The sequence below is a fragment of the Propithecus coquereli genome, unplaced genomic scaffold (genome assembly GCF_000956105.1).
Source record: "Propithecus coquereli isolate 6110/MARCELLA unplaced genomic scaffold, Pcoq_1.0 Scaffold403, whole genome shotgun sequence".
NCBI classification, from domain to species: Eukaryota; Metazoa; Chordata; class Mammalia; order Primates; family Indriidae; genus Propithecus; species Propithecus coquereli.
In genome coordinates, this window is record NW_012149764.1 from 2542803 (window position 1) to 2556213 (window position 13411).

Here is a 13411-nt window from a genome sequence, read left to right on the forward strand (position 1 = left end):
GGGTGCAAGCGCCCTCCTCTCTGTAAAAGGGGCCGCAATGGCAGGAGTCCAGTCCCTACAGCCTCTGCTCCCTGAGATTCCGGCAGTAACTCTGCTTCCTCCTGCCCTGGGTTTAGATGCTCCAGAGATGAGGGCCAAGCTGATGCCAGGGAAGCCTAGCGGGGTTGGGGGATGGGGAGGCATACAGAGCAGGGGGGCGGAGAGCTCTCCAGCGAGGAGCAGGGCTGGCGAGGTCGGGAGAGGTGACCGGGCCCGCCAGGCTAGGGAGAGGCGCGAAGAACCAGCCAGGAGGAGGGCAGCCCTTACTGGTTCCCTGCCCCACTAGCTTGGCCCCTGGGGTTGGAGGCCCGGGCCCCTGGGCTCCCCGGCGCGGAGCTAGGGGCGGGTCCGGAGGCGGAGGCGACAGCGCCCGGCGGGGAGCGAGCTGCTGCGACCCCGTCACTCCCCCGCCGCCTCCGCCCCTAACCCTCGGCCCTGTCCGCCAGCGAGCAAACGCAGCAAAACAAAACAAACTGGTGCCGGCTTCCTGTTGTGCAACCCAGTCCTGAGTAAGTCGAGGGCCGAAAGGGCGCCGCGGCGAGGAAGCCCGGGCGGCGGGGACCCGCGCGCGCTGCCCGGCCCAGCTGGAGCCGGGAGCCCCGACCCGGCCCGCCGCCCCCGGGAGACCGCCGCCGCCCCCTGGCCCCGATCCCCCCCAAACGAGTCCTGACCTCGGGTCTCCTGTCGCTTCTCGCCTCTCAAACACCCCGAACAAGTCGGAGGGCGCGACCGGCGGAGCCAGAAACTCTTCCCCAAAGTTTCTCCCTCCAGGTACCTAATTGAATCACCCATAGGATGACAAATCAGCGAGGGCCAAGATTTCCAGACACTTGGGTGACTTCCTCGTCCCCGAGGTGACTTGTCAGCTCCAGTGAGTAACTTGGAACTGTCGCTCGGGGCAAGGTGTGTGTCTAGGAGAGAGCCGGCAGCTCACTCACGCTTTCCAGAGAGCGGCCCCGGCCGACTTCAGAATACACACAGGGTCATTTATAGGGACTGGAGCCCTGCGCAGGACAAAGTCTCAGACCGAGACATTTTCCAAACAGTGCTGACATTTTGTCCGGCCCCATAAAATGTAAACGCAAGGTGACGAACCCGGCGGGGAGGGCTCGTGTCTGACTGTGTCTGCGCGTTCGCGGCGTGGGAGGTTACGGTTACAGACCGGGCAGCTGCGGGGAGCTGGAGCCGTACCGAGACGAGTAGAGGTACCCTCAGCCCGATGACCTCCCGTAACTGTGGGCACACCGGCTTGGGTGAGACACCAGCGAGGAAAACAGCCTTCGTGGAGCTCCACAAACACGTGGAACTGGCAGAGGCGACTACAGCCCAATGTGTGCGCGGGAGACCTCACGTCACCCCATCAATTCCCACTTGGCCGAAGTTTCCCTTCAGTGGGGACACGGGGGTGGCGTGCCCGTGAGAACTGTAACTTGTCCTGATTGTGTAGCCCTCTGGCCCTGTACTTTAAAAGGAAAAACAAAAACAAAAACTCTCCCCAATTAACCGAACTTTAAAACCTTGTTGATTTCCTTTCCGTCTTCTACCCTGCGCACTTAGGCAACTGACAAGAGCGCAGCTTGGTTCCTAATTGCGTGTTGCTATCTTCCTCCGAAACCACAGGTCTCTAAATGACCTATGGATCTGGGGGAGGGGGTGCGCATATCCTTAAACCCGCGCGAACGCCACCGGCTCAGCGTGGAAAACTATTTCTACTCCCTAGTTTGCGTCTCCGAGCCTTACCTCCCCCCACACTCCCGAGCGCTCGGGTCCTCCCAGTCTCTCGCTTGCGAGCGAAGTTCCTATGGCATCCACTTACCAGGTAACTGGGATTTCCACAACAAAGCCGGGCGTGCGGGTCCCTTCCCCCGGCCAGCCTGCGCGAGTGACAGCAGGCGGCCAGCCTGCGCGAGGAGCAGTAACTTGGGGCTCCAGCCCTTCAGCGCGCGCCACCGGCTCTGCCTCCTTCGGAAACGAAAACTCCCATCCAAGCCGGGGGACGGAGCGCGGAAACCCGGCCCAAGTGCCGTGTGTGCGCGCGCGTCTGCGAGGGCAGCGGCGGCAGGGGGAGGAGGAGGCGGGAGGGGGGTGGCCGGACCCTAGGCATCAGCTCGTTCTCCCCCGCTACACACGTACACACGCAAATAATGTTTTTAAAAAGTTCAGCTGCGACTTTGTGCCTCGCCTGTCCTCATCCTCGTCTTGGGCCGGGGGATGCGTCTGGGGGCCGGCCCCGGGATGCTGGCTAACTGCTGCTGGTGGGTTCCGTCGGGGGAGCGCCGGTGGGACCCTGGACGGCGCGGACGGCCTGCAGGGGGTACCGAGAGGGGCGGCGTCGGCGGCACCCGGTGCCCGTGCGCGCCGCGCTCTGGGCTGCCCGGGCGGCGCAGTGTGGACGCGGCTGCAGGGAGAGGGGAAGGGGAAAGAGGGAGGGAGGGAGGCAGCCCGGCGAGGAGTGTGGATGTGTGTGCGGCCGCGAGGGCCGGCCTGTAGCCAGCTGCTTCCTGAGTGTGAGCGCCGAAGGGGGAGGGGGAGGAGTGGGGGCGGGCTCGCTGGTCACCAGACTGGCCAATTCGAAGGCCGAGCTTGTGTCTCCCTCTCGACGCGTTCACTCGCGCACTCCCCGTGCGCCAGCGAGTCGAGGAACTCCAGAACAGGGGTTACAGCTGAGAGACACTTCGCCTTCTTCCTGGCCTTATTTATTAAACTGACTTTTTTTTTTAAAAAAGAAAAATATCAGTGTTTCTACAGGATTTGATGTCAAATCATAAAGAACAAGAGAAAAAAAGACCCAGAAGTAAAACAGAGAGCAGAAACCAAAAAGTGAAAAATGGCAAGAGTTTCTTTAGGGATTGGATGCGCAGGACAACTTCAAAACTATAAATAAAGCACAAAGGATGCCTTTGGCATCTTTTCAAAGTATAGGCAGGGAAGAGAGAAAGGTGATGGAAGTGTTGCAAGGGTGAAAAATTCTGAGCACAGGCTGCTGGGAACAGAGGCACATTCCCTGCACACATTGCAGCTATAGAATAGTGCTTTCTCCTTAAGAATTCAGCATCCTCAGCCTCATTCCCCACCTAAGTCGTGACCTCCAGCCCTTCTGTTTGGCTTGATAAGAGCCTTGAAAAGGTTGTCACCCAAAAGCCTGCTTTTGTGGCACCCCATATGTATTGCCACATACGCAAGGACTTCCATCTTGGGAATCAGTGTATGTAACGCACACAATATCCTCCAGTTAGACCTTTCTTCAGTGAGGGTATTTAATTCACCCTCATGAATGAAACGAATAGGGATGTCACAAGATACTTTTAGAATTTCAGCAGTCCTTACATTTTGTTCTACTACTCGCACTCAAATATAAATTAGCATTCAGGTAGCAGACGCCATGATTAAGACAGAAGCTCTCAAGTAAGACAACCCAAAAAGATTTTTGGCAATTTTTATTTATCTTATTTCAGCAGGAATATTACTGGATTAATATTAACATCGCCAAAGAAGTCAGGTTTCCACAATACTTTTTTTTTATGTAGTCTTGTTATGATCCTCTTTTCCTTCTACTTAGGACACAAACTCGTCAGAATATCCATCATCAGAGTATCTGTCAGCACAAGTAGAGGGAGGGAACTAAATTAGTAAGGGCTTAGGATATGTCATTCTGTCAATTTTCCAGTTTCTCTCTCTGCTCTTCATCTCCTTGTAAATACAAGTATCCAGACCCAAGATGGCAATAGATGGGTTCAACCACACATAAGAAAAGAAAATACTCATAAAATGAAGCATACAGCAACATCACAAAAACAAAGAAACCAAGTGGTGGAAATTGCCATAACGATTCCATTGTGGCTAGTTATTGCAACATGCCTGACATTCACATAAAAACTCCTCCTCATTAACTCCAGCCTTCAGGAGCACAGCAAATGGAACACTGACCCTTCCACGCATCACGGGAACTTGTGTTCATCAGACTTTTGTGCTATACAACTGCTCCCCAGGAACTTGTGGACAAGCCTGGGTGGAGGCTGCAAAAAAACCTTTCCAATGTCCCTCAAATACTGTTTGAAATACAATGGTTATGATGCATGAAATTGTATCCTAGAGCCTTGCAGAAGCTTCCAAAACTTCCCAGTTGGTGGGAATAGCTTAGCTGGAAGAGAAAAAAAACATGGTGCTACACCCTGCTTTAATCAATGGCTCATGGAAATAAAACACTGGGAAAGTTATGAGTCATCAACCTGAAGATCCCCAAAATCTCTTCATTTATAAGAGCCTAAGGGTAGGAATGTCATTTTATTTAGGTATGATTTTCATGAGTCTCTAATATTCCTAAGACATTTACCACTAAATAGGTACAGAGCTTTGTTTGAATTCTTTTATTTGAGGGGGTGCAAGAATGTAGATTTTCAATGTCCTTATATTCCATGGGATATAGTAAAAATGCAGTTTTGTTGATGTACCAATACAACCCTGGAGTGACTCAGAATGAGATCTGTACCTCTTCTGGGCTGACTTGGTCAGCAAGGGTGAGGGAGGGGGAGTAATGAGAGACAGTGGGAAAGGAAATAATGTCGTTCAGAAATGATACTTTCCCCTCTCTGTGAGCTCTCCATTATGCGTCCGAATCACTCCCTGGCAGCTTTTCAGCCAGATAGATGGGAACTGCAGCCCAGTCAGTATCTTCACTCTCTAGAGACCTATGTTGTATGTGCCTCAACCACTGACTCAGGCCAGCTGACTCAGCAGACAGGACCTTGCTGCCAGCTCATGTCCAGTTCTCATTCATTTGAGAAATATTCAGTGAGTACCTACTCTGTCCAAGGATTGGGACTAAAGGAACTAACACCTGCAGGCATTGTACATGGGAGGATGTTACATGAAGCTTTTTGCCCAGTGCCTGGGTCACGGCAAATCCTGGAGAAATGGGGATTCTTTACATACATTATCTCAACTATTCCTCAGCTCCACATTCTTTCAGCATTGCTGTCCTGCAAAATAACTGTGCATGCTCTTTGAATGTGTACAAAGCATATTGCCGGCGTATAAAGTGCAAGGCATCTTGTGATTAATGTCAGATAATCACAGTTAAGTGTGTAGGGAGTGTGGAGGAGGCAGGAATAAATTGCCTACAATGTGACATAGAGTAGCCTGGCTGTTTGAGCTAGACATCAAAGACTGGGTAGAGAACTGATAAGCAAAGGAGACTGTTCCAAGTGGAGGAGCCAGCGTCGGAAGGGGCGCAGCAGGCACAGATCCTACGTAGGAGCTCACTCAAGGCTAGCGTACAAAATAGGGACATTCACAATCTCATAGCTAGAGCAATGGAACACTTCCAGAAGGAACAGCCCAATAGCAAAACTTCAGAGGAACTGTTATTTGTGTCAGTCTGAGTGATTTGACAGCAAACCATTTGCAAACTTACAGAGAACTATGATCAGATTCCTACTCTCATAAAGTGTCCCTAGAGAGAAACAAATGTGAACTCCAAAATGCAGATAAGTCTAGCTAACAGCACCAGTGATAGTACGCTTGGCTACTAAAACACACACACGTACGCTCACACTCACACACACAAGCTGGCAAGACTCCAGTTATGTAGAAATGCAGTGGAAAAAGTCAGTGTTTGCCAGCTTTAAGAGGGGAACTAAATGTGTAAGATGGAAAATTTCCACTTTACCTTCCTGAGTGAGTAGTACAAACAGTGGAATGCAGCAAATTTCACATTATGCTATCCGTATGTGATACACTAATAAAACTTAAGTTAGTCTTTCTACTGGTTTGCCACAAATACAGTCAGCCCCGACTTTTTGGCTTATGCATTAGTGATGTAATTTTTAAAAATGCTTATTTACACCTATTACATTCACAACATCATATCGTTTTCCCTTTCTAAGGTCAAAACTATAAAGCACAGTCTAAAATGTATCACACCAAATGCAACTGACCAAGATGTGAAATATCTTCCTCCATACAATGTCTCTCAATCTTGTCTGATTGGTAACAATTTTCTTCCTATTTTATACAAACCCAGCTGAAATGCATTTAAAATTCCACAAAGGTTGATGGGATATTTTTTGACATAGTACTAAGGTATATCTATAAAGAGCTTACCAAAATGAAAATGAGTCTGTAGATATATATGATATTCCACAGGCAGTCATTCTTTGACCACTTAACATCCATACTGAACACTTACATGAGGTGTTGTAAAATTAATTACCTAATCAAGATGCTATCTATAAGTGTCTTGTATAAGTGCCTTTTAGTAGCTGTAACTTACTTCTCTTCATAAGCCTTTCGAATAGCACTGCCTACCAATAGCACTGAGCACTAGTAAGTAATTAATGCTTATCAAATGAATGGATGAATTAACGAGGGAGTGAAAGAATGGTTTCCTGACTCTCAGAGATAGTGACTAGCGCTTACAACTCGTCTTCATGTATGTGTGTAAATCATGTCAGCACTCCAAAAGGGTCTGAACACCTGTCCTTTTCTTTCTGTGCCCCCAGCCTCTTTATTATAAACTGAAGATTAAAATAGTACTTCCTGTTTCTGAGGAAGAAAATTGAAAGTCTCTATGCAATGTTTAGAGTTAGGGCAGAGCCACCCCCCTTTCCCACCAAAATACTCCTTCCCTATCTGACACCCACTATCTCCTTCACACCACATCAAACCAGGTCATTTGCAGCCTGCCATGAATTCTACACCAAAAAAGAAAAACATATACCAAATTATGGGGAGAAAAAGGAAGAAAAGAGGAGGAAAATAGAGAATAAGAGTGCAGGGAAGAATGTGAATTCTTAAAAAAAACAAAAGGTGGAAATAAAGAAGGCAGGTCAGCATTAGGTCACCATCAGGAGAATTGAAAGCAACAAATTAGTTTGGAATAGAATTAAGATCGGCGGGGGAGTGATTTGGTGGCTTTTCAGAGTCCTTCCCAACTCACCTCAAGTCTTAAATACACCTGCAAAGGGGTTTAAATAAACTTGGAAATTTTCTACAAACCCTAACTTCCCATGATGTTAAAGCACTCAGGAAGTTTTCATATATACACACTTCTGTACTTTTAACCCTGTAGAGCAAGGAAGAGTGGAATTTTATTGTGCCTTAGACAAATGACCAATTGCGCCCAAAGCAGACCTGCTCTGGGTAAGAGTTCCTTCAGGCTGGGGCACTGCTCCAAGTTTATTATCTGCATTACTTCACTTAATTCTCACAACATCCTGATGAGGTAGGATCTAGCTCAACTTCCATTTTACAGATGAGAAAACAGAGGCATAGAAAGGTGGAATACCTCCCCAGCGTCACCTAGCTCATGTGGGAATGGCCCGGCTTCAAACAGAAACAGCCTCCCATATTAACCATCGCTCTATTACTCTTTCAGGGCAGGAAACCCTGCTTCCGCCAGACATTTATTTGTTTATTCACTCAGGCAGGGGGTATGTTGGAAGGATACTGGACTTTGGGATCAGAAAACCTGTAAATTCCAACTTCACCACTTACGGAGAGACCTTGGGCTGGTTCCTGAACCACTGGGGACTTCAGTTCCACTACCTGAGTTATTGCAAAGATTGAACGGAAACTGTGACACTGGCGAGAACATGTGTGCAGCCAGGAGCTTCTCCTGTTGATTAGGGGCACAGCCCAGGAGCTTCCGGGGAAATTGACCCCAACCTCAGCTCCAGGGACGGGCTTGATGGTTCTGGGAGGAATCTCACTCCTCTGGTCAAAGTGAACGGCTCATAAATCTGGGCCTCAGCCAATCGACACAGGGTATGCCCTGGCCATGGCGATTGGTCCAAGAATGGACATGGGACCCCATTTGGGCTAATGAGGTATGAACAGGAAAGTTCTTTCATGGCTTCTGAGGAAGGTGGCTTCTCCTGTATCTAGAGAGCCACTGGAGAGGTGGCCTTCCTCCTCTGTTGTGGAGAGACAAAAGTGAAGCTATCTTTTTCTCAGCTTGCAGAGAGGCTGATACTCAGAGGAGGGCAGAGTGGGAGAAGGTTGAGAACAAGGGCCAGAGCCCTGATGGAACCACACCTGATCTCCAACTGACCTCTCGATTTTTCATTTGTTAGAGCCAATAAATACATCTTATTTTTTAAACAAATAGCTGACAGCAACTTATGTAAGTACCTAAGATAGTCAAGGCACCATCGAGGGCACAAAGATAATCAAGACAAACTTCAAGGGGCTCATCACCTAGTAAATGCTTAAAATAGTTTTTGTGGCATCATTTTGACCTGTTTTTTTTTTTTTAATTAAATTTTGGCTCGTGCTCTCTTCAGGATCCTCCTACCATTTGGCGTATAATGTTAAGCAAGAGAAATTTCACCTCCCCAGTAGTTACACAATGCCCCCTTTCAGATCAGCTGGTCAACCTTTGAGGCTCAGCTAGAGCAGCTTATCCATTTGGTAGTCAGACAACTGCCTTGAAAAGCTCGGCCGTTTCTACTGGTTAACAAACGTTGCCCTGGAACTCAGCACCTAGTAAGAAATATATGCATTCCCAAATTCCTATTGAAAGTAGTTTTTTTTCTCATTCCCAGATAAAACAGAGACTCCAAGATTTTCCTGGAATGCTATTCAAAAATAGAAAAGGAATCTTACAGAAGTGCCTGCCCGGGGAATCTCTGAGTCCCATGTATTTTTGTTGCTGCTGCTGTTGTTATTAATCCCACCTTGGAAGGTTTCAGTTCATCCTTGAACATCCTCCCCACCCCCAGGCTTTTCTGTTTTCTGTTTCATAACTAAATGTCATTTAAAACTCTAGCTATAGATTCCATTTGGGGCTGTTGGCGTAAGCAGTGGGGCAGAGAGTCCTTAGATTGTAGATTGAATTTAGGGCCGAGCAGTTAGACAATTTGAACTTGATAATAATGATGTTATCTCAGCAGGTTGCATAGGTCAGAAATGTTCTCCTGTCACTGCTTTCCTTTTCCTTCCAGCAAGAAGTGGGCATTAAAGAGAAAGCGTGGGTGGCGAGTTATAAGTGATCAGGTTAAGACACAGTTTAGTTATGGCAATAATAACTCACGTTTATTAGGGGCTTATTATGTGCCAGGGCTGAGCAAAATACTTGAGATTCTTGATCTCATTTAATTCTCACAGGTATGGGGCTAATGAGTGGCAGAGGTAAGACTAAGACCCAGCCCCTATGGCTCCAGGGCACATGCTTGTACCTGTAACACTATACCACCTCCATAAAGTACTGCATAGACATTTTGATGAGGTATGTGGTAAATATAATTATATGTAAAATTTAAGAACAAAATACATGGTATAAACTGTATACGTAATGACCTGTTGTATGACACTACCAGGTGATATGGGACTATCATAGCTCCTCAAAGCCTGCCTTGCACCCTCTCCCAAGCCTCCAAGCCTTTGCTCCTGCTGTTCCATCTACATGGAATGACCTTCCCTATCCACCTCCCTCCTATTCTGTGGGGCTCTCTCTGGTAGGGAGACTACTGTACCCCTGAAAATGTCTACATCCTAACCCCTGGAACCTGTGAATATGTTAGGTTACAGGGCAAAAGGGATTTAAGGTTGTAGATAGAATTAAGGTTGCTAATCAGTTGGCCTTAAAATAGGGCCACTCTCCTGGACTATCAGAGTGAGCTCCAGATTAGCTGTGTGATAGCTATGGAAGCAGGCCCACAGGGATGCTATGTTGCTGGCTTTGAAGATGAAGGAAGGGGCTATTAACCAAGGAATGTGGGCGGCCTCTGGAAACTGGAAAAGGCAATGAAACAGATTCTTCCCTAGAGCCTCCAGAAAGGAATGCAGCCCTGCCACAATTTGATCGTAGCTCAGTGAGACCTGTGTTGGACTTCTAGTCTACAGAATTGACAGATATAAATTTGGGTTATTTAAGATGCCTTTTAGGTAATTTGTTACAGAGGCAATAGAAAACGAATGCACCTTCCTAGCTTTCCTCTCCCCCTCCACCCCCAGAGGCACACACCATATGCTCTGGGTCCCCGCAGAACATGGTCCTTACAGTATTTAAAACTAACGATACTGTTTGGGGCCCAGGTGTGTTCATTCAGTCCTTCCCTTAACTCCTTCACCATCTGAGAGCCTCAACCTGCCTCGGCCCACCTTCTGCTGGGTGGATGGGATGTTAAGTGAAAGGACCAAAAGGACTGGACTGGAAGGAAAAGGTAGGGCAGGAGAAAGGAAACAAGACAAGAGCAACAGGAGGATAAAGGGAGGAGGAGGGCAAAGGGGTTGACAGGAGAGGAGGTGAGAGAACAAAGGGGAGGGAGGAAGGAAGGGGAAGACAAGGGTGGAGGGAACGAAGGAAGAGGGCTGGAGGAAGATGAAAAGCCAGGTTCAGAGCAGAGGAGAGGGAGAATAAGGAGCAGGGACCTTGTCCTCTGTGCCCCCACCTCCCACATCAACACCCTCTTGTCCTTCCTCCCTGAGCTCTCCCAGCCTTAGGATCCGGCCCCAGAGCTTCTTCCCTGCGGGACTCCCAGTGCTGGCCACTCTTTGGACTCCCCGGAGAAGCCTGTCAGGGATTGGCCTGGCCTCTCCCCCGAGATTCTGATTCAGTCCACCTGGATGGGATCTGCACATCAGGCCTTTTTTTAAGCTTCCCAGGTGACTCTCCTGGGCAGGGAGGGTGAAGAACCACTGTCCTCAAGCCCGCTTTGACCTCTTTGGCTCACCTGGAATGTCTCCTGCCCACAAACTCAGAGCCCCTGTCTGTGTCCCACACTTGGCAGCTGGAGAGTCCAAACTGAGACGATTTCAGAACCCAGACCCTGGAGCCAAACTGCTGGGATTCAGACCTAGCCCCACATTTAATAGCTGAGCGACCTTGGGGAAGTCACTAAACCGCTCTGTGCCTATCTGTCCATCTGCAAAAGGAGAATATAATAAGGGTACTTGCCTTAGAATGTTGTTTTGAAGACTAAATAAATTCATACTTGTTAAGGGCTTAGAACAGTGTCTGCCACACAGAATGTACGGTAAAAGCATTTGTTAGATAAAATGAAATCAGCTTGTGTCATCTCTGAATTGTTCCTCTACCTTGTCATGCTGTTTAACCTTTAAGGAACGCCCCCGCCCCCGTTTACAGCTGCACCCTCCTGTCGTTCCGCTGCACCAAAGCCATTGCTCGGTGCATAACAGGCATTTCAATGGAGTCTGTTATGTGAACAAAGCAAAATCAGGAAATCATTCCAAAATATATACGATCTGTTCATTAAAATCAAGAATTGGCTAGGAGTTAATAATTTTTTAAAGAATAATCATTTAAACAATTCCCACTTATGAGCAAGGCTCACAGACAAGAACGCATGGGTTTTAAGGAGGGAGGCGTGGAAGCGAAAGGAAGTGTGTGGCAGAGGGCAGAGTCCGGAAGTGGCTACCAAGACTGGACAACTCTGATTCTCCGACTGAGGTTACAGAAGGTCAGAAAGTAGCTGGAAAAGAAGAGATGTGCAGGTTATGGAAAAATATCCACATCAGAGGAATAAAGGCCACAGAAGGCAAACTTTGCTACTTCATAATTGTGCCTAAGTCTGGCCCAGTCTAGATTTCTATTTAGATGGCTGATTTGCATACACACTCATATACATTTAAACTCTGAAAATAGAAGTTCCATATGTGTTTTATTTACTCTCATTTATTTTTTATCTTTACCAGTTGGCCTATTTTTTTTTTTCTTCACATGACATCAGGAGATCATCATTGCAACAAGCAACTCAGCTTGGGGATGCTGGGATAACTCGGAAAGAGACATTTGAGACGAGACATAGAGCTTTGTATTAGAGTACAATAAAATTTACAATGCACAAATTTGGCGGCCAAGCAATTTCTCTCAAAGGTATGAAAAAATGTCTGCGCTCTATTTTCAAAGAAACCAAATAAGACATGGTCCCTGAATCACTGTCTGAATGCAAACAGCATTTGGCTTTGATCTGAGTTGCTGAAAACTATGACCAATTTATCCTGAGGATGCCAAACCATCAGAGAATGTTTTTAAGTCTGGGTTTCCATATCGGGATTCTGCTACACACTTTTTCTCTTCATTTCACATTGCATAGGGCCAACCCAAAATAGTACTTCCAACAATGGATGTGGTGGGTATGATAATTTCACATCCAGTTACGGACAGGGGTAGATGGGCCCTTTTCTTATTGACATATTCATGTGGCCTAAAAAATATCCAAAAAAATATAATTGAACAGTAAATGGGATTATTTGATGTAAACCCCCTTCTATACTGTATTCATAGACTTCTTAGGCAGGCTCAGTCAGTTTCCAGTTGAAGAAGGGATAAGAAAAATCTTAGAAACCCACTTGTCTAGCTAACGTGCCCCAATGTGCCTCTCAAACCCATCCAGAGCCATGCCTGCTGCCAATCTTCCTCCCGCCCTCCGCCTGGCCCAAGGAGTCATTGCTGGTTTTCTGAATTTCATTTGCAAACTTAAACCCCAAATATGCCCATTAGTCTCAGTGCCGAATCTCATTTGCTCTGCTTCTTCCTGCCTCCACGGCCAAACTGCGTGTGCGAAGATGCGCACATGTGGGGAACGGATCCAGCCCCATAAGGACACGCACAGCCATCTTGCAAGCATGTGGGACATACCAAGAACCTCCGGTAATGAGCCAGTCACCCAAGATTACCCGCCTTTGGGTCTCAGTGGGATTTTTTTTTTTTTTTTTTGGAATGCTATGAAGACTTGATCTGCATATAAAGCCTCCAAAGCACTTTCTGCTCTGCCAACATCCTGAAATAAGACAATGGAGGTTGTAATGTTGATGTTTTACACACATTCTCTACATTTTAGGGCGTCCAAATTACCAGAAGGTAGATCCTTGCCTAAAATCCTAGTCCAGAGCTAGAGATCTGGACCTGTTCTGCATTCTGGGTGCACCTTTGGGTTTCGATACGGACAGGATATAGAGGACTCAGAGGGCAGTGGGCAACTTCCAAGGATGGAGCCATCGCAGAAGCACCAACTCTTATAGCCAGAACTTTATGGAAGTTCTTAATTCCAAGGAGTCTGTGGATAGAAGTGTTTACCTTTTATAATCCCAAGCATTTCATTTTAGGCATTAAAACTTGATTCTCAGGAGCAGTCCATAAGCTTCACCAGACTCCCAAAGGGGTCCATTGCACAAAGAATGTTCTTACTCCTGCAACTGTCCGTGCCCACTGGCCATCCCTCCCACACCGGATTCATTCCAGACCCAGCCCCTAGGTCTGCATCACCCCCACTCCAGCCCTGGCCTGACCTCTCCCGTCTGCCCTCCCAACTCCAAGTCAGCAAACCCTGGCCCCGACACCCCTGCATCGGCCTTGTTAGCCACCACCCCTCCCCACGTGAATCCCCCCACCACACACACCTTCCGTAAC

The 13411-nt window shown here is 47.6% G+C and overlaps 1 protein-coding gene across 2 annotated transcripts in view; it reads right to left on the reverse strand.

Moving 5' to 3' along the window:
* Nucleotides 1-2472, reverse strand: part of GLIS3 (GLIS family zinc finger 3) — a 448343-nt gene extending 445871 nt beyond the window's left edge. The window contains exon 1 of one of the 2 annotated variants that reach the window (XM_012652892.1): nucleotides 1856-2472. The gene's annotated coding sequence lies outside the window, so the exon portion shown is untranslated. Of the gene's footprint in view, nucleotides 1-814; nucleotides 1532-1855 lie in introns of those variants that run through there. The other variant, XM_012652893.1, reaches the window with a different exon arrangement.
* Between the last annotated feature and the right edge of the window lie 10939 nt (nucleotides 2473-13411).